Source organism: Pleurodeles waltl, chromosome 5 (assembly GCF_031143425.1).
Source record: "Pleurodeles waltl isolate 20211129_DDA chromosome 5, aPleWal1.hap1.20221129, whole genome shotgun sequence".
In the NCBI taxonomy this organism is placed as follows: domain Eukaryota; kingdom Metazoa; phylum Chordata; class Amphibia; order Caudata; family Salamandridae; genus Pleurodeles; species Pleurodeles waltl.
The window spans coordinates 1,208,802,673-1,208,829,455 of record NC_090444.1 but is presented as its reverse complement, the minus strand read 5'-3'; positions in this window follow the sequence as shown (position 1 = coordinate 1,208,829,455).

The following is a 26,783-nucleotide window of genomic DNA, read 5'->3' as shown; positions in this document are numbered from 1 at the left end:
TCCCACGTCCATAGGCTCCCCACCTATATCATTTGGAGTAGAAACAGATCGCACTTCCCTTTCTGGAATGCCTGGTCGCCTATCCCCCGCTCTACGCTCTCCCCTTCTTTCTGCTAATCTGTGGTTCAGTCTCAGGGTAAGGTTCACAAGATCTGTACAAGTGGAAGGCTGCGGGTCTATTTGAGCGAGTATATCCTTCATGTCGTCTCGTAAACCTTGATAATAGAGAGACATTCTCTTCTCCTCTGGCCACCCTGATTCTGCCACCAATCTATTAAAGGTCGTGAGATAAGAGACCAGATCAGACCTCCCCTGTCTCAACTCCAGTAATTCCCTGTCAGCACTAAAAGTGGTTGTTCTATGATCAAACACCCTCTCGAAAGCCGTCCGAAAGGCATTCCAGTCTGATAACAAGGGGTCATCGTTCCTGACTAATGGTACGGCCCAATTGGCTGCGTCTCCCGAGAGATAAGAAATAGCGAACATTACCCTAGAAAGGTTAGAGGGAAAAGACCCGGGTCTACAAGAGAATTGTAGAGACAACTGAGTTAGAAAGGCCTGAACTTTCCTGGGGTCCCCTGAATACCGTTCCGGGTTGGCCAAAGGGATAGGAGGGGAGACATTCACGGTTACCTGTGGGGTGGATGCTGAAGCATCGAAGGGATTCCTAGTAAGCCTTTCTACCTTTTCCTTTAACGCTGCTGCCTCCACCCTAGAATTAGCCAACTCTTGTTGCACTACTACTAACGCCTGTAATACATCATCCATAGACGCCATCTTTACATCACACCGAGCGGGAGGAGCGTTATTCGTGGGTGCGTTATTCTGTCACGTTGTAGATGCTCCTCAGACTCGGTGCGATGCAAATAAAGGTCCATCTCCTGACACCACCAAGTCACCTATATAAACCACGGTGCATTGGAGTAATCAGGTGAGGGAAGGAAGGGGAAGGAACAGCACGGATGGGATATCTGTAAAGAGAGGAATACACAGTGTTAATATCACATTGCCTGTCTACTCTCGCAATGTCTCGCTAAAGTACCAACGACCGTACCTGCCCATAACTCATGAGGGCAGAACTAGTCCAACGCCTATCTGTGCTCCATCTGAATCATAGACGGACGCCACAAGCCAACAATTAACACCGATGATCTCTAATGGGTTGCTCAACACCCACTTTTATACAAGATAGTCACGAAATCATGAGGAAACAGAAACGAAAAGAAAGGGAATAAAATTAACGACGATAAGAACCTATCTCGTAGTCCTTTCTATGACTCAGTTAATCCACTAAGCCCCCTGTCATAGTCACGCAATTTGTAGGAATAACCCTGTGTTATTTCCTTACGTATTGAAAAGAAAAATCGTCCCGGCAGTTCAATTCCCGCAAAAATAAACATTAACCTTCTGTTGTAGCCAAACATATAATGTTCTCTGGCCCCAAAGATAATCGTTCGTGCTTTATTGGTAACTCAAACAAAAGACCGCCGTGCTTCAGAAGTTACCAGTGTCCTTGTCGAACTGTAATAATGGGAAGAAGAAAGGCGAGGGATTCCGGCACCAAATCGTCTCACCGCTTACCACCTCTCCTTCGTGTCAGGTTCCCCAGGGAAAATAACTCGACACTCCCGCTGATATCGGGAAGGTCCCAGGCTTCAAGGAGAACCGGAGGAGGAATTATACCTCCTAAGCAAACAACTCAACCTCGGAAACGCCGTCAACAAGAGCCCTCGTTGTCCATCCGACTGGGTTCTAGGAAACGAATAACGCACATTACTTCCTGTATGTGCTTGATTTTTAAGCGACCTCTTCCCCTCTAGGCGTCATGGGATATGTAGTCCAAAAGGACTACATTATCCCGATCGGCAATGTAGGCGCCGCGGCTAACACCTGACACTTCAGACCTTGAAGGCGGGTCGCGTTCCATGGCAGCACGTTCGTGCCAGAGAGATCTTTATCTCTTTTATTTTGACTCGTCAGCAACAACTGATGGCTAAAAAGGAAGCAACATATGTTATGTTGAATATTGAGAAATTAGAGAAACTGCCTTTCACGGTAGCTGAGATTCCGTCAGCTGAGTGGTTGATTCATGGGGTTATTAATTTGCCTATCTCCACTTTGCAATTTACTTCGTGTTTGAGGAACATTCCGGTGGGTAGATATGAACTATTGGGAGACAGTTACATACACGAGGTGTGGGAGCTTCCCTTTCAGTACAGATGTGTTAATGGTTTGAGGGAGGTTTTTCTTAGCGGCAGCGAATGCGAAGCTTCTGTCAGCCATTCAAAGGTTTGTAAACAGCTGTCCTTGCACGGGGTGTGTAACGCTTCGATTGCTAACTTAGCTTGTTATCTGAAGGGAGTTCCAGTCCCAGTTATTAAAAACACTTTCCAGGTGCTTTCTAACGCAGGTACGTTGTTCTTAACAGCGAGCGTTGCTGTGGCATGCATGCCGGAATAGTTTACATCGTCGTTGTCAACAAGGCCGTTATGTGCTGCAGGAATGTGTTGTTTCCCCCCACTCAAATTAGGGAGGTAGCAGACATCTGGCCTCATATTGCTACTTCCAAGGTTGATTTCGACAAGTTGAGTCGGCTAAAAGCTTTATTGTTTCAAAAGCATGTGGCCCTTACATCTGCTAGCGAGACCTACGCACTTCAAGTGGCAAGGTCATCGGCGGAGATACAGTCCCTTTTGAATACTAACTTTCCAAGTCACTTCGGTAACTTGTGGGACGTATATTTAATGCATCCAGCACTGCTGGTATTGCACATTTTTTCAACGCCGTTGGTGTTGGTTTTACTCACACCTTCTCTTCCATATTCGGTTTGATACCTTCGGCTATACATTCTATTTTCGGAAGCATTTTTGGGGGTTTCCCAATTACTTTGGCTTTATTGGCTGGAGTTTTGCTGTTGTTGCTATTTTTTTGCAATGGCTATCCCGTCACGACGAGATCCTGTATTACTGCTCCCGTCAACGCAGCTGTGTCATGAACGCATGATGCAGCATTTTGGAGCAACACTCCTGGGACATTTGGAGTGTGACTGGTCTCTGTAATTTAGACCGGTTTTGGATTGTGTGCAACCCGTGTTTCGATGCCTTTGGTGCTCGTTTGAACATGCACTGGCTCTCTGTCTCTCACTGCAGCGCTCTCCAATAGTCGATACTGATCTGTTGATGTTCCCGATTAGGGCTCATTCCCAGACTTGTGCACTACGGATGCGCTTGCTTCGTGAGGCGGTTTATGAGATTCCCTTCCTGGAGGAAGATGGTATTGTCTCTTTCATAGGCCCTGCACGGGGTGCCGCCCTGAATGGTTTTGGGGCTTTGGACCACACCTGCTCCATGGTACTTTGTGGCGTGGATCTTCCGGTATTAACATATATCGAAGTGGAGGAACTCCTGCGTTCTGTTGCTTCTGTTTGACGATTGGATTTTTTTTTCCTTTTACAAAATTGACACAATATTGAATTTGGTTTTATGGTCACATGTTTCCTAAATGTATGACTTTGTTGTCTTCTCACCTTGTCGAAATATATGATTTTATATATTGTTTATATCTGGGGCATCCTTTTATATTATTGGAACCACTTGCTACCGACAAGGGGAGGGTGTAGTGTGGTCAGTTTTACGTATTCGTTGCACTTTAGCTTCAGGCTTTAGGCCTTTGTGCACTTTGCCCTGAATATATTTTATTCATTTGCTGACAGCTTAGAGCCTCTGTGCACTTTGCTCTACATGCTTTTTATTAGGTTTCGTACTGTTATTTTTCGAATAGCCAGTTCTACGGTGTTGTTTTGTTATTCATATCACAATGTTTTGCCTCCTTCAGCACTGGAGTTCTCCATAACATATTTACTCTGTGCTTCAGTCAAGGATACAGTCTGGTACATTGCTGATTGACGTGGTAGGAGTTTAGACTTGGCATTCCTGCGTAGGGACATTTTGTGATCACGATGACATGTTAGTTATAAAATCACTTCCTTGTCCCAATACACGCAAGAGGGAGATTCCGACCAGGGAACCACAACTAGACGCTGACTGCCTCGTTGCAGATGCTGAACCAAGATCACAGGTCTTTGCTCAGGTATGAGGTCTGATGTCTCCACAGTGATTCTGACAGGCAAGCTAGAAGCTTAACATGCTGTGCTCTAAATAGAACAAGCAGAGGGAGAGTAGAAACTGTTAGACAATATGATAGCTTTGTTCTTATGTTTTACTCTCCTGGTGACTATTTCAATCCTACTGTGTTGTATCGTTCTGGTTATTGCGGCTCACGCCTTAATATCTAAAATACAGTCGTTTTATAAAAATATTATATAAAACTTATACTGTCTTTGTCATTTGTATATGAGATCATATTGGAAATAAGAGAGTTGGTTTGGATCTGAGTGACCACAACTTCCCTGAGAAGTTCCAAAGATGTCATGCGCTCGGCTGCCAAATCATTCCTTCCTCATGGGAAAAATGAGGCACTGCTAGTTAGCCGGAGCAAAAACCGGATTTAGGGTGACAGAGTTCTTTACCCGTGGGTCAGACTCAGTCCCCCACACCGTTATTGATCCTGCCACCTAGAAATCCAGTAGTCTCATTTAGAATAATGAGAGCCCACGTGACAGGGGCACCTTGGCTAGTGCCAGGGTGCCCACACACTAAGGTGGTCATTCTGACCCTGGCGGTCTTTGACCGCCAGGGCGGAGGACCGCGGGAGCACCGCCGACAGGCCGGCGGTGCTCCAATGGGGATTCCGACCGCGGCGGTAAAGCCGCGGTCGGACCGGCACCACTGGCGGGGTCTCGCCAGTGTACCGCGGCCCCATTGAATCCTCCGCGGCGGCGCAGCTTGCTGCACCGCCGCGGGGATTACGACCCCCACTACCGCCATCCAGATCCCGGCGGTCGGACCGCTGAGATCCGGATGGCGGTAGGGGGGGTCGCGGGGCCCCTGGGGGCCCCTGCAGTGCTCATGCCACTGGCATGGGCATTGCAGGGGCCCCCGTAAGAGGGCCCCTACATGTATTTCACTGTCTGCTGCGCAGACAGTGAAATACGCGACGGGTGCAACTGCACCCGTCGCACAGCTTCCACTCCGCCGGCTCGATTCCGAGCCGGCTTCATCGTGGAAGCCTCTTTCCCGCTGGGCTGGCTGGCGGTCTGAAGGCGACCGCCCGCCAGCCCAGCGGGAAAGTCAGAATTACCGCCGCGGTCTTTCGACCGCGGAACGGTAACCTGACGGCGGGACTTTGGCGGGCGGCCTCCGCCGCCCGCCAAGGTCAGAATGAGGGCCTAAGTAACTTAGCACCCAACCTTTACCAGGTAAAGATTAGACATATAGGTGACTTATAAGTTACTTAAGTGCAGTGGTAAATGGCTATGAAATAACGTGGACGTTATTTCACTCAGGCTGCAGTGGCAGGCCTGTGTAAAAATTGTCAGAGCTCCCTATGGGTGGCAAAAGAAATGCTGCAGCCCATAGGGATCTCCTGGAACCCCAATACCCTGGGTACCTCAGTACCATATACTAGGAAATTATAAGGGTGTTCCAGTATGCCAATGTAAATTGGTAAAATTGGTCACTAGCCTGTTAGTGACAATTTGGAAAGAAATGAGAGAGCATAACCACTGAGGTTCTGGATAGCAGAGCCTGAGTGAGAAAGTTAGTCATAACACAGGTAACACATACAGGGCATACTTATGAGCACTGGGGCCCTGGCTGGCAGGGTCCCAGTGACACATACAACTAAAACAACATATATACAGTGAAATATGGGGGTAACATGCCAGGCAAGGTGGTACTTTCCTACAGTTGGTTACCAAGAAAATGTAATCTGCCAATACATCAAGGAATGATTTTAAAAAATCTGCTGGGAGGCCATCAGGGCCACACAACTTACCATTTGGAAGGCATTTAACCACCTCCACCAGTTCATCCTTGGTTAAAGGGTGGTCAATACTTTCCAGATCTTAGGTAAAGTAGAAATAGTGAGTCCTATTAAATATTTCTCCAATGCCACTGCATCTACCGCTTGATTCTGACTATACATCCGTCTATAATGCTCTAACATAATTCCCTACACTTTCCTTTGTTCCATACACCTTACCCCAGAGACTGGGCATTTCAAAGAATTAATTGTATTGCTAGCATCCTGCTCATGTGCCTGCCATGCTAAGAATCTCCTCATAAAATTACTTTACTCATCAACTTTCTGCATGTAGGCAGGATCCACCACCTTGCACCTAGTATAATACAGCTCACTTAATGCCTGGTTGGGCTGGTCTAGCTCTTTCTTATTTGCTCTGAAAGGATGCCTTAAAAATGTATCTAAACTATCAAGTCTGCTTTTGTTGTTTTATGCTCCTAATATTAGCAGCATCTTTTGCTATCACGATCCCCCTTATGTATGCTTTAAGAGCATCCCACACTACATAGGAGGGGCTGACCCATGATTCCTGCTTTTAAACTCTTTAATCTCCTCTTCACATATTTAAACCCATCCTTCTTCCTGTAGGTACTGCTTGTTAAAGATCCATGTTGGACTTTTTCCCTTATGCAGGGTCACCCCCAATCTTTTTGCCTCCTGCCTCCTATTCTTTCTGACCTGTTGCTGTTGGCTTTTGAACTCTGAGCACTTTACCATTGCTAACCAGTGCTAAAGTGCATATGCTCTCTGTGTAAAATGTATTGTTGATTGGTTTATCCATGATTGGCATATTTGATTTACTAGTAAGTCCCTAGTAAACAGCACTAGAGGTGCCCAGGGCCTGTAAAACAAATGGTACTAGTGGGACTGCAGCACTGGTTGTGCCACCCACATTAGTAGCCCTGTAATCATGTCTCAGACCTGCCACTGCAGTGTCTGTGTGTGCAGTTTTAAACTGCCAATACAACTTGGCAAGTGTACCCAGTTGTCAGGCCTAAGCCTTCCCTTTTCTTACATGGAAGGCACTCCTAATGTAAGCCCTAGGTAGCCCCATAGGCAGGGTGCAGTGTATGTTTAAGGTAGGACATATACTAATGTGTTTTATATGCCCTAACAGTGAAATACTGCCAAATTTGTTTTTCACTGTTGCAAGGCCTATCCCTCTCATAGGTTAACATTGGGGTTGCCTTTAAAAATGATTAAAGCGTAGATTCCCTTTGGAAGCGGATAGACATGTGGAGTTTGGGGTCTCTGAGTTCACAATTTAAAAATACATATTTTATTAAAGTTGATTTTAAGATTGTGTGTTTGAAAATGCCACTTTTAGAAAGTGAGCATTTTCTTGCTTAAACCATTCTAGGACTCTGCCTGTTTGTGGATTCCCTGTTTGGGTCAGTTTGACAGTTGGGCTGTTTGCACCTCTTTCTAGATAGTGACACAAAGGGAGCTGGGGTGTAGCCTGCATATCCTGATGAGCCATTTGTGCTAGGGAAATTTCCAATGCAACCTCCGAGAGCGGCTGAAGAAACGACACGCCGGCATCTCTGCGGCTGAAATCGATGCAGCGCGTGCAGATCAGCTGGGAGATTGACACATGCGGCTGGAGAAATAACGCACCACATTGCTGACGGAGGCTGGTATCTTTGCAACTCACACAGCGCGGTTTTGCTATCACCATGCAGCAGGATTTTCAATGCATACCTTGCTGGGCTTGGAAAAACGTCGCAGTGACTGCCCGGACGTGAGTGCTGCCAGGATCGACGCATCGCTCCCCAGCGGGGAGGAAAAACAACACACGCCGTTGCGACCGGTGAAGGAGAAACGACACACAAACTTGCTTGAGGGGGAGAAATCGACGCACCACTCACCTTTTTCGACGCACACTCGCCTGTGCGTGTTACTTTAACGTGACACAGGTACTTTTCAACGCTAACAGTGTTAGTATTGTTTTCTAAAGGATTTAAGACACTTTTTGCATTTTCATTAATAATTTGACTTGTGTATGGTGGATTTTTTTAATTTTGGTCTTGTTTTGTATAGATAAATATTTCCTATTTTTCTAAACCTGTGTTACGCCATTTTGTAGTGTTTTCATTAAATTAATGTGTGTGAAGGTACAAATACTTTACACCTAGCACTCTGAAGTTAAGCCTGCCTGCTTGTGCCAAGCTACCAAGGGGGTGAGCGGGGGTTAGCTGAGGCTGATTCTCTTTTACCCTGACTAGAGTGAGGGTCCTTGCTTGGACATGGGGGAACCTGACTGCCAACCAAAGACAGCGTTTCCAACAATCCACCTCCTAGCTTGGCCATACCTCTTTCCACCAATAACTCCAAAGCAAGTATTGCATGGTCTGAAAAGCCATTACCAAGCATCCGCTGGCCCCTAAAAACCAGGGCTTTTGAAAGTAAAGAGAAATCAATCTGAGACAAGCTACGGAATTGACTAGTCAAACAAGTCATAGTCGGAAAAGACTCCCTCTAGGGATCAATAAGTGCCAAGGTTCTTTGATAGTTATGCAAAGCTTTCAGAACTCTAGTTTTAGCTGTGTTTTATTTTTTTACTGGGGAGTCTATACTGGGGTCCCGGAGAAAGTTGAAGTCCCCTTCCATAATAATTTCACCAGGAACTTGTAATAAAGACTGCAAAAGCTCCTCATAAGACACCAGGTTACCTTCTACGGGGGCGTAAAAGCGTACCAATTAAAGTTGTCTAGAAAGCACCAAACAATTCACCCAACACTAATTTCTTTTTATGTCACTAGCAAAATCCAGCACTTCGGCTCCTAGCCTTTTGGCCAGAAAAACTGCGGTGCCACGATGCACCACTTGGGCTGTAGACAACCCTCTATAATCTGAACAATTTTTAAACATAGAAAATTCCAAAAGCTTCTTGGCTGAAATATGAGTCTCTTGCAGTAAAAATACTGAATGGCTCTCAGCTCTAACCCACGCTTCTGTTGCACACCTCTTTTTTTATTATTTAGGCCATTGGCATTTAAAGAGACCACCTTCAATATGCAATTAGACATTGACATCAGACAATAAGACATTACAATTAATCACTGCCCTTACTTTCGCCTCTCAGAGGAGCAAAATTGGTCCAAAGAAAGTGCAATAATGTTTGTAAGTGCCTAATGTGCATAAAGTGGCCACAAAACAAAAGTGCAAACCTATGGCCCATACTTGACCAATGCATAAAGTGTAATTGTTAAATAAAATGCCACCTAAGCTGTCCATTGCTCTGCACCTCCATTTCCCCAACGTGAACATGGGTTGATCCTGGGAGGGACACCCACTTTGGATGGACAGATCTTATACAGAAACAGAAACAAATTGCTCTCCCTTCACATTGGCTAAATCTGCAATTTGTGTTCAGTGTAGAAAGCTGTTGATGTGCCTCCCCTTAGTTGAATGAACTTGGTTTTGCATACCACTGAATGGTGGTTGTGACATTGCACCAGATACTGCCATAGTGTCCGGAATTGGTCATGTGACCTCCATTTATGTTACTGCCATCATGTAGACTATTGGTATTATTGATGTAGGATTCCTATTGAGATGGCAGGATGTCTGGCTCCAGCTGAGGTCATGATTCAATAGTAGTTTGCCTATTTAATTTTATTTTATGAAATATTCCCTTCTTTCCACGGTGTCAGGGTTATGGACTGTCATCCTCTAAATGGCACAGACTGGCTTCTGCATAATTTGTGAGAGGCATATTTGATTGTTTCACAGATGTGTTACCTACAAATGTATGACCCCAATATATTCAGATTTCATTGTTTCTTTTTCCATATTTTTTTTACATGGGAATCACATTACCAAGTTGGTTTCTATTATTTGATTGAGTATCATATTGTTTTACAGATTTAAAAAATGATGGTGCACAGAAGACATCAATAAAACAATTACCACAATAAATACAACACAAGTCTTCGACTCTGTTTTATGTGTATTTATTTTGAAAAAAAAAACAATTCAGTATATTTGTAACCAGAATAAAAAAGCACAAGCCAAGAAAGAGGGTACTTTCCAACAGCTGGTGAGTCAGGGGTCAGGGGCATTTGTTCATGTATTGTGCATATATACTCTATTCTAGAATTTGGACTAAGCTATGTTTTCGACAACAACCGACAAGTGGGTCTATTTGTGTGGGTTACGCACTAGCTCCCACTACATTTCAAAGCGTAACAGTTTCACAGATTCTATACATCCAGCTCAGCCAGCTTGTGCTATTGCTTTTTGGATAGCGTCTACCTCTATGATTCTGTCTCAGATGTGTCTGTTTCTGTATCTCCCTTTTTAGGATTTTTTATCCAAACGCCTTTCATAATTGGACCTGCTTGCAGGGTGATCGTGTTTCAGATTCCATATGTTCTCTTTTGATAGTTGGGTACATGCAATTGTGTTCTGTTTGCATGAAAGCCAAACAAGTGATTGTGGCAATAGATGTTCGTTTGTGCTTAATCAAAGGTAGACTGTGTGGCAATGGATACTTTATTGGGCATAAGCTAAGCTCTAGAGTAATTTGTGTGCCATGTGATCCTATGTATTGAACAGGAATGACAAATAGAGGTATGCATAGCAGCTGTATGCATTTTTTGCATAGAAATGTGAGTTTGTACCTTTCCTCTGTATAGAGCCCCATTAACAGAGAGGGCTTGTGTGCAGGAGGTGCAGGACTCTGGCTGACAAAGCACTGCTCTGCCCTTTCTACCCAGTCTTCACACAACTGATGATGTAGAATTTATTTACTTCAATTAACAATAAAAATCTAAAGTCTATCATGTTGAATGAAACTATATTTATTTAGCACAAAATTCAACTCTCCTCAAAAAAGGCAAATGGGTCCATGAAATAGTTCACAGAGTGAATGGTAGAAAGACCCTGGAGGAAATTAGGTTCTGCCTCTGTTGGAGGTGGTGGTAGATGTCTTGCCATGCTTTCCTGGTAGCCCGGATGAATGTACACTCTTGGGGGGTTATTACAGGTGCAGGGCCTGGGGTAGGTGGACAAGTTTCCTGTTGTGGCAGGTCCTCTCTGTCTGTGGCTGTGAAAGGTGTATTTTGTCTTGATGGTGAAGGACCACAGACAGGGGTAGACGGTACAGGAAAAGCCCTGCACAAGTGATGATAAATGTCAAACACCACCCCAGTCATGGAGCACAAATAGGAGTTGTGATTCGCAGGTCATGAATGTGCTCCCTCTGCACCTGCTTAAGGTCCTGGATCTCTGTTAGGGACTGGCCCATCATGTCTTGGGACTGTTGTATTGCTCCCTATACTTGATCAATGGTGTCTGGATGACAATGATGCCAGTGGCCTCAATTTGCTGGTCCACTGATCCCCTCCACGACCCCTACAGTCACTACCCTGTACCCTTGAGACAATGTGGCCCATCCCACTGGGTCCTGGCACAACTGGAGTTGGTTGTGGTTGCTCAACATTAGTCAGGACTAGGGGCACAAGATGGGATTTGTGTTCCTCTAGACACAAGAAGTAGAGTTATCCTTAGGCTGCGTTGTTGTAGCAGCTAGGGTGGAAGGCGTAGGTGTGGGCTGAGTGTGACTAACTGGGACTGTTTGCCTAGACAGACCTGATGGGTCAGGCATCCACTCCTCATCCGGACTTGCAGGAGTTGTGTCATCACTGAAGGCTTGATCCTGGCCTGTAGTGGACGTGTCTTCGTTTGCAGATGGCAATCAACTAGCCCTGGGTGTTCGTCCTAATATGAATGTCTGCATTGTACTTCAAATGCGTCTTCAGCTGCATGTGAAGCAACCTAGAAAAAATGAAAAATTATGATTAATGGGATGTTTAGGCCTTTGCATGATTTTTTACTTTTTACTCATGCAGCTTAATATACACAGATACACATTTCAGTAACAATACTGGACAGATGTCCTGAAATGTGAAATGTTATTTAGAAAGTGTACATTACATGTACCCGACATGCAACTCAACACAGTAGAGAGGAGATTTGAGAACTGAGTCATTTCAAGACCTAGCTTCCTCAAACACAAAACATGCTACAACTTATTGGATTAAATGGCATTGTTCATCAAAGAAACACTGCAAAGTAAATTGTTTATAATACTACCTTTATTCACCATGCCAAAGAATATTACTAGAAACCTTTAAATATGTAAACTTTGATTTATGCAAGCAAATAGAACAATTCACTGGAGTAACAAGAAGGTGACAGCATACCAGATCAACACAGCATCTGAAATGTTGATGCATATCATGAAATAGTGAATGACAACTAGGTAAAGCTTTGACTTTTGTGTATATGTGGAAGGAAAGTGAGGTTGGGCAACATCACATTGTACTAGTGGTTTGCAGAGACAAAAGCAGGGCATCTTGATAGTCGTAGTCATTTGCAAACACTACTGCCAATAAAAGTGATTAACGCATTAATACACTGAAAATAGGGGCTCATTTACCATATGTACACATTTGTGTATAATGTGAGTAGGTTAAGATACCACTTACAAGCACTATACCTTCATGGGCATGTGGATGGAGTTTGGAACCTGTCTTTTGAAGTACAACAACCTACCCTGAAATACAGAAATAGACTAGGCAAATGCAAGGGGTGGTTCATGAAGAACAACACACAATCTGGCAATACATATTGGTCACTGTTAAATAGATTGTAACAACCATGATACTGCTGATTTGGATAACATGACGTATTTTGGAAAATGAAGTTTAAATATATATGTTATGTTAGATGTCTAGAAACATTATGAATGGTTAGGTAAAGGGGAATGACTCCATTTGTGGCTAGTGTGTCATACGTAGGTGGAACTTATCAGTCTCCACTTCACCCAGGATTCCTTTCAAGCCTTCAGAATGTAGGATCTGCAAGACCTTCACCTTCTAGGGAAAGAGTTCTAATGGTGGACTGGGAGAACCACCACCAGTCCTCTGTGCCTCAACAAGATGCTTGGAGGCCATGAAATGGACTCTCCCCCACAGGCTGTTCCACCTCTTCCTAATTTCCTCCTATGTGCACAGATTGTTAGCTACAGTATTCACTCTGTTGACTATTCTGTTCCACATTTGCCTTCTCTGAGATATGGCACTATTTTTTACTTGTGCTCCAAACAATTGCGACTTAAGTCTCATTATTTCATCCACCATGACTGTCAATTCTCCCTCTGTAAAACATGGTTCCTCCTCCCTGCCATAGTGATCAGAAAAGAAACAAACTAGTGTCCTTACAGTGATTTTAAAAAAAAATGAAACACAAAAAAGTGAAAAAACAGAGGCAAAATAGAAAAAAAGAAAATAACCTGACTAGTCAGTGGCAAATTCGTCCTCATATGGTGGTCTGCAGTGGAATGGAAAAGGATCATGGTCTGAGATGGAGTGTGTACTATAGTGCATTTTACAGGTGTTCACAGTGGTCCAATATACATCAGGTGTGGGCTGCTAACATCCATCCAATAGCCGCAGCCATAGTACAATGCTGCACGAGTCTTGTGACAGACTCCTGTTGTCATGGGACTGCCGCTGGTACACCACCAGCTCCACTATGTTATCTAATTATGGTGAGCACAATGCCACCATCCCAACGGAGTGCTACTTGCCACCACTGGTATGTTGCAGGATATAGCCAGTGCAATGGAGGAGACTCTGTCAACACTGATGGCAGTTGAACTTCAATAAAGCTAAATATGGCAGTGTGAACACCATTAACTTGATGCAGTATTATGGACTGCCATCGCGGGTAATTTGTGGAAGTATCCCCAAGATCTAAATCTGGCCCTAAGTCCCTGAATCCTTCAATGGCTGCCACCAACATTAGAAAAATGTTGCTGGCAGCTCATCAGAGTGCTTGCTCCTGCTGGAGTCTAACTTCCACTGGATAGTATTCTATTTTTGAACTGGCACTCCTGCAAGTCTCTAGCGGGAGTCCCTTGGACCCAGCAATCCAGATATGCAAATATTTTGTACCTTATTTTGTCAAAAACTAATTAACAGTTTTATTCAAAATCATAAAAAATGCAATTTGAAGACTAAGATTTAGCTTTCTGCTAAATTTATTGTAATTCCGTTCAGCGTTTTTTGCAATAATGCTGCCTAAAGAAGACAATAGAAAAATCATAGGGATTTTTGCATTTTGGGATCACCTTTTTTCTCAGCCCCCACTTGTTGGATCACCCCAAAACTTCCCATAAACAAACTTAGCAACAAAGAACACTCTTTTAGAAATGTTTGTGGAGATTCTTCAAATGATGCCAAAGTTATAGGCAAAACAAGAAAATAATTTCCTATGAAAATGCTGACCTAATGAAAACTTCCCATATATATGGTTTTAATTATCGTAAATCTATTTGCAATGCAGGGTAAAGGCATGCATGATTGTGTGATAAAGGCATCTGTGTGGTAAAGGTATTTGTGGTGAAGAATATGTTGTAAAGCTATGCATGGAAAAGGCATGTGTGGTTAGGGGATACATCCAGTTAAGACATAAATGTAATAAATAATTGCTTGTTTAAAAAAAAAAAAAAAAAAAACATTTGCCTATGGACCACAGTGCAAGCAAGTGTGTTGATGGAAAAACGTTTAATAAATTTTCTGTTGTGCGTCTAGGATTTTTGAAGAACACAAAGTAATTTGTAAACCAGATGTGGCAAATATAATGAATTAAATAACTAATTTCTATGTTTTTACAGGCATCTGTATGGTGGAGTTGAGGCACATGACAAAGTGTATGCCAGGGTGGAGGAGCAGTGACAAAAAGCATTTGACCTACTCTCTACTAATGAAGAGTGGAAAGCCACTGAGTCCTTATCCGGAGAGGTCTTACGGAATACACCACGTGCTGTACGCAAAGCCAAAGTGTTGCTTTGTAAGGATGCCACAATGAACTCCTACTGACTTTGATGTTGAGCCTTATTGGTTTGTAGTGTCTACTCTTTCTAGGGCCTAGGCAATATGGTTGAAATCATGTATTTAAAAATCTGTGTGCTACCCAACAATTTTCTCATCAGTGCAATGTGAACTGAAACATTGTTTTTTTAAACTGTTTTCATTGAACATTTTCAATTAATAGGAACATCAACATCTGAGACCCTGTTCAATAGACAACGATGAGGGGTAGACCATTGACAACAGGAGTTCGCAAATACTAACAATGGTTTAAGTCCATGGTGGAGATATCACATGGGAGGAATTGGTGTGGTTGCTAGGGAAAGAGTGGCTGTGAGATGAATGGGTAAAGAGTAGGTTAGGGCGTGAGTAACTTTGGGGGTCTGTGCTTAGACTGGTAGGGGAAGGGCGGCAAGCTGAGACTGGGGTGAAGCATGTGTAGTGTGTAGGCGTACATACAGAGCACAAACTGAAACATTGTTTTAATTGGCACTGCATCTCTGCTTACAATTTTGTGTGGCTCAGGGGATGCACCTCTGACATTCTTCTTGCAGAGTTGTCATCCACAAGTGATGCTGTGAAGTTGCATACAGCTTCCTCATAAAATGGGCAAATAATGTCCTTTTAATTGGTCTCCTACGAAGATTTTGGCTACTCCTCTGTGTATTTACTCTACAATGGTGTGGTTAGCACATCTGGTGGAGCGTGTACTACGGTATCAACATCAAATCCAATTTCACATTTTATATGATTTCTTAGAGGGGTCTGTGTCCAGCCTAATTTGTGTCCCATTGTATTCTACATCCACACTGGTTGCAGGTTCTGTGTTGAAACTTTCTATTGTCATTGCACTGTGGTCTTCACTAGGGTCATTGTTGTGAAATCTTGACATACTACAGTTAGTACATATAAGTACAGCACGTGAGTAATTGAAGGAAACAATACTGTGCATGTACATCATAAAAAAACTGATAAGACTGTTCTTATGCATAGCACCTGTGTAATCTTCACAAATGTCTGTGTCCTGATGACTGTGATATTGAGATTGATTGGGAAGCTACCAAATAATTCAATAAATATAATTTCACATCCAATATCTTCTTCTTATCCCTTTTAGAATGTTTAATGTGCACAGCACTACCACAACAGTGCAAGGGACATAAACTGTTAGTCCACCATAGAAGAAAATAATTTCTGTGCAACCAGCAGAAGGATTTTCTAGCTGGTAAAACTACTTAAGAATATTAAGGATGAGATTCTTTCATGCCCCAAAGTACTTTTTGTGTGACAATTAGTCTGAACAGCAACTGACATCATGGAAGCTTAAAGCAGTTAGTTGGTGCCTACTGCTTTAGGTGTCAATGAGCCAAACAGGAAAGTGACAAAGTACCAACGGCACAATGTCTCCTTTCCAGTGGAACATCTTTCTAGTGGATCTCTGTTTGAGGATCACCCAGGAGGTAGTTGATGGGGGAAGGACCACCTGAGCATAGACAGAAAGCTCACTAGTGCCAGGGATACCATTTAACAAAAACAAAGAGATATGGGCTGACCCACCCAGGTAGTAACCCTCTCAAGAACGGGCCCAAAAGTCTTTCTGCCTCTGTTGACGGGGCTGTTTGGGGAATCTCCCCCACCCTCTCAAAAGAACACCTGTATGTACCAATAATATTATATTATAAAATAAGTAGTGCTGGCTGCAACCCTCCCAGATATCAGGCCTTGCCTCCAGCCTGTGACTCTTCCAGCAGTCCTTCTGCACCCAGGCTGAGTGGAGAGGATTTATCCCCCATTATTCTTTGGGGGGGCAGAAAGCCCACTAGACATCAGGGAAATTAGTCATAAAAAGGAGTGAGGGTAGCCCACCCACTTCTCATGCCATGCACGAACTACATAAAGGCCCCACAGTTTTTCTGGCCCTGCAGTGGAAGACAGAAAGTTTACATCTAATCTTCCCCCGGTGGGGCAGAAAGCCCACCAGACACCAGGCACAATGTGTTAAAAAAGGGTTGCCTGCACAAGCCATGGGCTGTGACCCTACTCACTAACAGCCCTAGCAGTATTCCCCATGGCATGGAGGTTGTGGGGGATTTACCAATAATTTGCCCCTCAGGGGCTGGAAGCCCAACACACACCAGAGAAAACTTGTTGAAAAAATGGGTGAGGGCTGTCCACACAGACAATGAGCTCTGCCCCATCAATTAGAGTCACAGACATTCTTTCTACCCTCCCCCACCCCCAATGAGTGGCAGATTGGAGTATTTATCCCAATCTGGCAACATGGAGGAGAGAGCAGAAAGCACACTATGGGGGTCATTCTGACCCGGGCAGGTGGCGGACGCCGCCCGCCTGGCGGGAACCGCCAAATGGCCGCTCCGCGGTCAGAAGACCGCGGAGGCCATTCTGACTTTCCCGCTGGGCCGGCGGGCGCCCGCCAGGGGAGCGCCCGCCGGCCCAGCGGGAAAGGCCCTGCAACACAGAGGCCGGCTCCGAATGGAGCCGGCGGTGTTGCAGGGGTGCGACGGGTGCAGTTGCACCCGTCGCGATTTTCACTGTCTGCTATGCAGACAGTGAAAATCATGCTGGGGCCCTGTAAGGGGGCCCCTGCACTGCCCATGCCAGTGGCATGGGCAGTGCAGGGGCCGCCAGGGGACCCACGACACTCGTTCCCGCAATCCTGTTCCTGGCGGTCAAAACCGCCAGAAACAGGCTGGCGGGAAGGGGGTCGGAATCCCCATGGCGGCGCTGCTTGCAGCGCCACCATGGAGGTTCAGCCCAGCCAGGGGAAATCCGGCGGGAAACCGCCGGATCCCCTTTTCTGACCGCGGCTTTACCGCCGCGGTCAGAATGGGCACTGAAGCACCGCCAGCCTGTTGGCGGTGCTTCCGTTGCCCGCGGCCCAGGCGGTCTTAGACCGCCAGGGTCGGAATGAGGGCCTATATGCCAAAAACATCTGTTAAAAGATGAATGAGCAGGGCAATGGTCCCACCCCATACAAAGCTTAGCATTTTTTCTGCTCCTGGGTGCAGATTTGAGAAATGTACCCCCACCCTACCTCCTAAAGGCAGAAAGCCCACGGGACACCAGTGATTATTTTTTCAGAAAAATGCCCACCCAGGCATCGGGCCTTCCATTCACCACTAAAGAGTTCCACACTCTTTCGCCTCAAGGGATAACATAATTTACAAAAACTTATGCTACGTGGTAGGTTTAACCCTCCAAGCCTCATGCTCTACCCTACCCATAAAGAACCAACAGCGTTTTTCTCCCCTGGAGGCAGATAGGGAATGTTATTCTAAATCTTCACCCCTTGGGGGTCACTGCACCCACAGGTTATTTTTTAAATGAGAATGGGATGGGTGCTGACCCACAGTGATCTATCATCCTCACCTTCCAAGCCCTAAAAAATTTTCTCCCCTTGGGTGGGAGATAGAAGATTTAACTAAATCTGCCCTTAGGGGCTGAAAGCCCACTGGATGTAAGATTCTATTTTTAAACAAAAAACCTCAAAGTCCCAAAAGACTTTCTGCCCTCTGAGAACTAGAGCATTCCTATCCCCATTGCAAATGATGCCATGGTGATTGAATGCATGATTGGAGCTGTGGGTCAGCTAGCAGCAAAGAGACCAAATTAACTCAGTGAATTTCTGAAACTTGGAGGACCGGGCAAATCTAGTATGGTGTAGCTTGTATGGATCCTGATGTTTACTTACCCTAAAAGCCCTGCAAAGGCCAGGTTTTGGCTAGAATAATGCATTCTCCTCCCATTGCTATGGGGAAAGGTTCTAGAATCAGCAGGGATCCACTAAATTCCTGCCATCTAGCATTCCAACACTCCTTCCGATAAAAGCAGTACCTCTTGTGCGGCTTGAACCTATTACAGACCTACCCAGGGACCATGGCCCTGGAGCTCAAAGCTGATTCCTTTGATGTTGCCCCTTCACCTTCTGTAGCACTACCAAAACAATATGCACATTTTAACCTTTCTCTGGGCTTTCAGGAGCAGTTCTTACACAGGCCGTAGCACACCATTTCATGATGTCACTTAAAAAATTAAATAAAAATAAAAGCGCCCTCTGGTGTGTTTTTTTATTTTTTAGAGGATGCGAGATTTTGCTTGGAGGAAACAAAGTATCCTAAGCCCACATGGCCAAGTTGGCTTCCGTCCACACAGCACACTTTATACAGCGCAATTGGAAGAGTTAGCTGTTATTTCTCTCGTTCCTGACCATATGCACTTCCTCACTTTGCTGCGGGTTGGAGGATGACTGTTAGAAATGGGGTCTTTGGTTGGCAGTCAGGTTAAGCTTTTCCAAGCAAGGACCCTCATTCTAGTCAGGGCAACGGAAAAACACACCTGGTTAACCCCCACTAACCCCCTTGGTAGCTAGGCACGAGAAGGAAGGCTTATCCCAGAAGCAATGTGTAAGGTATTTGTACCAACACACACAATAACACATTGAAAACACTACAAAATGCACACCACACCAGTTTAGAAAAATAGGCAATATTCATCTAAATCAAACAAGACCAAAATGACAAAAATCCAACATACATAAGTCAAAATATGATTTTTCAAAAGAATAAGAGTCTTACTCCATAGAAAACAATGGAAACATTGATTTTACACAAAGTACCTGGTTTGCGTCAAATATAAAGCTGCACGGGTGAGTGTGTATCGGAAAAGGCAGAGATGTGTCAACTCTTTTCTCGCAAGTGAGGCCGTGCGTCGTTTCTTGTCCACTCGGGTCAATGATGCGTTGTTTTTCTCCCTTGCAAGAGAACAATGCGTTAATTTACAGACGGGAACCTCGGATCTGGCAGGTTCACAATGACTTTGCGTCTAGGGATGATGCGTGTGAAATCCAGTCGCACGATGTTAGAAAACCAGACTGCGTGGGACTTGTGTCATTATCAGCAGCTGCAAGCGAGTGTTGCATCGTTTCTCCAGCCGCGATGCCTCATATCGTACCTACGATGCCAGTGGAGCATTGATTTCAGCCACGAAGCGGGTGGCATGCTGTTTATCAGCCACGTTGCAGATGGTGCATCGAAAATTTCCCTGCACGGCGTTCTGTGCATGGATTTCAGTCCTTCTTCTGCCAACTTCACCTTTCAAGAGCCCAGGGACTGGATAGGGCACCATTGGCAAGAAGGAGTCTCAGCAGAGTCCCGGTGTTGGCAGGGGAAGTCTTTGATGGCCCTGAGACTTCAAACCATTAGGCAAGCTCAGTTCAATCCCTTGGAGGTTCTTCTCAAGCAGGAATGCACAACAAAGTCCAGTCTTTGTCCCCTTTCACAGGCAGAAGCAGCAACTGCAGGATAGCCCAAGAAAGCACCAACACTGCAGTGGCAGGATGAGCCATGTTCACAGGGCTACTAATGTGGGTGGCATAACCACTGCTGCAGGCCCACAAGTAGCATTTGATTTACAGGCCCTGGCACCTCTAGTGCAGTTTTCTAGGGACTTGCTAGTAGATCAATTATGCCAATCAGGAAAAAAACAATCACACATACCCTTTACACAGGCGCACTTGCACTTTAGCACTGGTCGGCAGTGGTAAAGTGCCCAGAATACCAAAAACAGCAAAAACAGAGTCCAGCACACAGTCAAAACATGGGAAGCAGAGGCCAAAAAAGACAGGGGAGACCACGCCAAGGTTGCCTGGTCTAACACGTGTCCCCCCCAGCTGAAAGTGGGGAGAACTACCCCACCTCATGGGAGTTCTCATCACTAAGGCGGAAGAATCTGGACAGAACATCAGCACTGGCGTGTTCTTTTCCACGGCGGTGTTCCAGCATTAAGCCCATCCCCTGTAGGGAAATGGACTACCTCAACAGTTTTAGATTCTCACCCCTCATCTGCATTAACCATGTGAGGGGCCTGTGGTGGGTCTGAACCCAGAAGTGAGTCCCAAACAAGTAGGGTCTTAGCTTCTTCAGTGCCCAGACCACAGCAAAAGCCTCATGATCAACCTACGTTCCCTGGGAATTAGCCTCCTACTAATGAAAGCTACAGGCTGGTCTAGGCCCTCTTCATTTAGCTGTGATAACACTGCCCCTACACCATGCTCTGAAGCATCAGTCTGCATGACAAATTCTTTGGAGAAGTCAGATGCCTTTTGCATGGGTGCCATGCACATGGCTGCCTTCAGGGCATCAAAAGGTCAGTCAAGGGAGCAACAATACTGCCATACCCCTTGACAAACCTCCTATAACAGCCTGTGAGACCTAAAAAAGCTCTCACCTCAATCTGGGTCTTTGGGGGGCCCCAAGCCAGAATAGTGTCAATCTCTGCTTGTAGGGATGCCACCTGGCCATTCCCCATCTGGTGTCCCAAGTACACCACAAAACCCTGCCATATTTGGCACTTGCTTGCCTTAATAGTGAGGCCTGCCTCTACAGGGCCTCCAACACTTTACAGAGGTGCTGTCAAAAGTACTTAGATATTTGGCAGCCCCTAACCGATCAATGAGCTCATCAGCTCGGGGGATGGGGTGGGCATCAGTCTTAGTAACTGCACTGAGTCCCCAGTAATCCACACAGAACCTGAGTTCTGAAGTGGCACCAGGAGCAGCAGCTTTTGGGACCAAGACCACAGGGCTGGTCCAAGGGCTACTGGATAACTCAATACCCCTAATGCTAACATCTTGGATACCTCATCCTTGATGTTACCCCTAACCTTGTCAGTCACTCTGTAAACTTATGTTTAACAGGAGGACTATCCCCGGTATCCACATCATGTGTACACAGATGAGTGACTCCTGGGATCAAGGACTATAGAGTGACAAACTGCCCCAACACTTGGCGACAGTCCCTCTGGTGCTATTGGGTCAGTGAGGGGGAGAGCTTCACACCTTCCACTGAACCATCTTTCTCTTTGGCAGACAGGAGGCCAGGAAGAGGCTCACTCTCTTCCTCCACCTCATCATCTGTTGCCAAGAGCATAGTTACCTCCGTCCTCTCAAAATGAGGCGTGAGGAGATTCACATGTAGGACCTTCAAAGGGTTACTGGAAATCTACAAGTTCACCAGATAGGTGCCATCACTCTTGCGCTCCACTATCTCAAATGTCCCAGTCCACTGATCCTGGAGAGCCCTAGGCTCCACTGGGACCATAACCCATACTTTGTGACCAGGTTGGAACTCAACCCGAGTGGCATTCTGGTCACACCAGCTCTTCATATCTTCCTGGTTTGCTTCCAAGTTCTCTGGGGCGAGCTTCCTGAAGCGGGCTCTCTGGTTCCTAAAAGCCAGTATTGTTGGAAAGTGGATTATTGGTAAGTAACTACACTTAGCAACAGGCCACTAACCTCCACCCAGCTCCTATTAGGTCTCAATAAATTAAACCCTCAACCCTTGGTAGCTTGGCAACAAGTGAAAAGGCTTAATTTAGGAGACAAGTGTGTAAAGCATTTAAAAATCACAAAATAGTACATAAGTAAAACACAAAACACAATAAAACTCCAACACCCATTTATAACAATGGATTATATGTTTATCTTTAAAGTGACACTAAAATGATTAAAATTGGATAAGGGGAACCACAGATATGAATTTTTAAAGAATTAATGTTGTCTCGTGCATAGACAAAACTAGCGCTCAAAGGGATCAAAAAGGTCTCACTGTTGTGTAGCCATTTTAGTTATAGCTTCATGCACGTTAGTTTAGCACACTAGGCCTGCCACTGGGCACTTTAGCCTAGATATATTTTATTCAGCTTTGTTTATTATTTTGACAATAGCCACATTTGCGGTCTTGTTTTATTTCTCTCTATCTAGCTGTTCTTTGCCTAGGCCAACACTGTGTTCTTAAACAAGACATTTCTTTCACTCTGTGTTTCTCTCAAGGCTACAGTAAGTTATTTTGCCCGGTAAACGTGGTAAACGTTTTTTCTCTGGTATTCATAGAAACATACACACCCTTACGTAGGGACATTTTCTCAGAACATCAGCTGTTTTATTATAAAAAGACGTCCCTGTCCCATTTACATTAGAGGGAGATTCCAGCCAGATGACCATGACTGAACGCTTATTGCTGAATGCTTTACTACAGCTGCTTACGCAGACTTCAGGCCTTTGCTCAGGTATGGGGGATGATGTCTTCCCAGGGTAACCTGAAGGGCAGAACTAGAGCTTAACATGCTGTGCTCTAATATAGCCTAGGTAGGAATTAGTCTATTGACTCTAGTGACAATATGGTAGTGTTATTTCTATGCTTTACTCTCCATGTCACAAATTTAATCTTGTCAAGTTTTATTGTTATGGTTATTGCAGAACATGCTTTATTGTCTAAGATGCAGTTGCTTCATTAAAACCTTATTGAAACACATACTGCCTCTGCTTGCCCTTATATATGTGAGACTAATGTAACTGACAGACATGGATGAGATCTGATTGGCCACGATTTCCTTGAGGAGTCAACTGTATGATGCGCTCGGCTGCCCAATCATCCCTGCTCTTGGGTAGAGATGAGGTACTGCTATTTAGCCTGAGCAAAACCCGGATTGGGGCAACAGGTGTCACCTGTAGTGGGTTAAGACTCAGGGGCTCATTATGAACACCGGCCGAATTACAAACACTGTTTCCACCCGCCGGCCCAGCAAAATGCAGGGCCAGGACATTGCCGACGGCTCCACATGGAGCCGCCGTCAATGCCTCAGTGCGGCGGGTGCATCAGCACCTGTCGCGCAGATAACTGCCCTTAATCGGGCAGTGACCTGCACAACGGAGCAGTGCACGGGGGCCCCTGCACTGCCCATGCTAACTGCATGGGCAGTTCAGGGGCCCCAAGAGGGGCCTCGGAGCACCCCCTCCGCCAGCCTTTCCCCACCAGGGAAAGGCTGGAGGAAACAGGGTTCATTATCCGGACCAGTCGGATAATGATATCTGCCATTGTCAGGCCGCCTGTCGGCGGTAGCCTGGCGGCCCTCCATGTGTTCATAATATGGCGGTTCAGACCGCCATGCAGTATTTTCCGCCGCCGCCGGCATGGCGGTGTGAACCACCGTGTTCATAATGAGGGCCTCAGTCTCCCACACCGCAGGCGAATCTGCCGCTCAAATCCAGTAGTCTCATTAGAATAGTGAGAGCCTATGTGACATGGCAGAGCCAACCTTTGGTCAGGCTCTAATTTTCGAGCCCTCCTGAGTATCTCTGTCTCACTAAATACAAAGACACCTCAGTACTATTTATGGAGACATCCGTGGTGTTGAGGATTTCCTCCTCAGCTAAATAGGGAGTACCTAACTAACGCTGTAGGTTGTTCAAGCTTGAACTCTAAAAGGATAATCCCCATTTGGTGTGCTTATCTCTAAACAAATTTACCATTCATTATGGCGAATCCACAACAGGTAGCAATTGCAGTCAACATGAGACCACCCCTTACTGCACATTGACTGGCACATGGCCTAACGGCCCAGTGGGGTCCAGTCACATTTGTTGTTGACACACACGCAGCCTATAGAACAGAACTTTTATATTCTTGCGTCACATTTCCAGCAGAAATACATTTCATCACTACACACCTGCAAACGTACCTGCAGAATGCAGAGCATGCATATTTAGAAATACCTCTATCTTATCAAGAACATAATAATTGGCTTGATGGCGCCCTATCCCACACAATTTTACACATTAAGTTAGGTCCTCTAAGTAATGAAGGTCCTACCTGGCCCTTATTGGCCACTTATACACCTTACCCTGCTGCAGCGAACCTAGCTGCAGCTGAAGTTCGTCGCTTATATGCTGATCTGACGGCAATATACAGACAATTAATATAGTTTGCAATGCAAACATTAAATGCAAACCCAGCAAGTGCTGCACCAGCGCAACCACATGCAGTAATGCCAGGTATTAACCCTGCGACTGTACATTCGATCATAGGTAAAGTACCCGCCAAACGAGAAGAAATACCATTTTGGTTAGCTCAAAAAATAAACGCACTGGAAGCAGTATTTCCCCATTAGGGACCTCAGGATAAACACAGAATATTAACAATGTGCTTGCCATTTCGGATGGTTCCAATTGTAGTAGATAACTGTAATACATGGGGCACAGTATTTGCCATGTTCTATACTACCGCACATGGTACACCAACACTTGCCAATTTACCGGAAGTATTGAAACAAATTCAAGATGAATATGGGGCTGCCTGGGCCCTGGACTTTGGGATGCAATTAGTGGGCAACTTTGCCACGGTATCCTCAATTATATTAAGTAACCTTAAAGGGGAAGCAGTCGCACTAGCAGTGCGCATGCGGCTCTGGGACGTTCCTCCACAGGATCAAGAACACAAGCTGCCAAAGATTATCGCGGAGATCTATTCTAGCATTGGTCAAGAAAGCCTGGGGGCCAGACCAACAAAACCACAATTTCAAGGTAAATCTAATAAAGATTCTACCAAGCAAGCTGCTGAGGGTACTAAGAAACGCTGGGATAAAAAACAACAAACATTTAAAAAAGAAAGGGGAGAATCTCTGCATCCGGAGACCCCACAGAATAGATATGATCTAAGAAATGGAGATAATATAAAAGCGCTTGAAAGATATCAATATATTGATACGCACCAATCTCATTCCTTTCAGGAATCAGAAAAACGCAGTGAGATAGGTGGGCAGTCTGAGCGAACAACTGAGTACGTGAAACTGAGACAGGAATCACAACGCTCAACAGAAGTTTCTGTTAAAAAGGAAGATAAACTTCCCCAACAAAAAACACAAGTCAAAAAGAAAAAGGTGGCAGTAGTTGCAGTTCAACATTCCACTCAAGAAGAGGGCTCTCTTGAAGAACAAGGAGTGGGCACTAGTGCTATTAGACAGCACGGCAGAGGTCACAATAGTTCGCCGGAATCTTCTAGAGCATCTGGAGGTGAAAGCAGCTGATGACTTCCTACAAGTAGAGACTGCGGACATGCGAGTCTCCACGCCTGATAGGATGTGCAAAGTAACATGACAGTTAGAAGGAGGCATTGAGCGCACAATAGACTCAATCTTTCGGGATCGCATCGTAAACAGATATATTTTGCTGGCTAAACAGGATTGGCCACCTGAATTTGTCCGCATATGCCCATATGGGGAAGATGTTATTAAACCTTTCTCCCCCCTTGTTCCTGAGGAGCTCGCAAAATCCTACGCCATCGATTGGGCATTGGCGCAGGCACCTACGTTATATTGTAACCACGTAGAGTGGGATAAAGTTTCCCCCTATCATGTAACCCCTATCAAAAATCAACCCCAACCTCAACCCCAATATCCAATCAAACATGATGCTAAACCACCTGTGAGGGAAATCCTCACACAACTGGAGTACCAGGGCGTAATTGAACCCTGTGTCTCACCAATGAATAATCCCTTATTCCCAGTAGCTAAACCTGACCATTCGTAAAGAATAGTCTTAGACTACAGACACTTAACCAGTCATGCACACACATTTGCTATACAAAACTCACATAGCACAGCACTCATGAACAACATAGGGGGTCATTCTGACCAACGACCACGAGAGCACCGCCAACAGGCTGGCGGTGCTCTCAAGGGCATTCTGACCGCGGCGGTTTGGCCGCGGTCAGAAAGGGAAAACCGGCGGTCTCGCCGCCATGGGGATTCCGACACCCCATACCGCCATCCTGTTCCTGGCGGTTCGCCCGCCAGGAACAGGATGGCGGTATGGGGTGTCGTGGGGCCCCTGGGGGCCCCTGCAGTGCCCATGCCTATGGCATGGGCACTGCAGGTGCCCCCGTAAGAGGGCCCCACAAAGAATTTCAGTGTCTGCTTAGCAGACACTGACACTCGCGACGGGTGCAACTGCACCCGTCGCACCTTCCCACTCCGCCGGCTCCATTCGGAGCCGGCTTCCTCGTGGGAAGGGGTTTCCCGCTGGGCTGGCGGGCAGCCTTCTGGCGGTCGCCTGCCAGCCCAGCGGGAAACACAGAATCACCGCGGCGGTCTTCAGACCGCGGAGCGGTGCTCTGTCGGGGGAAC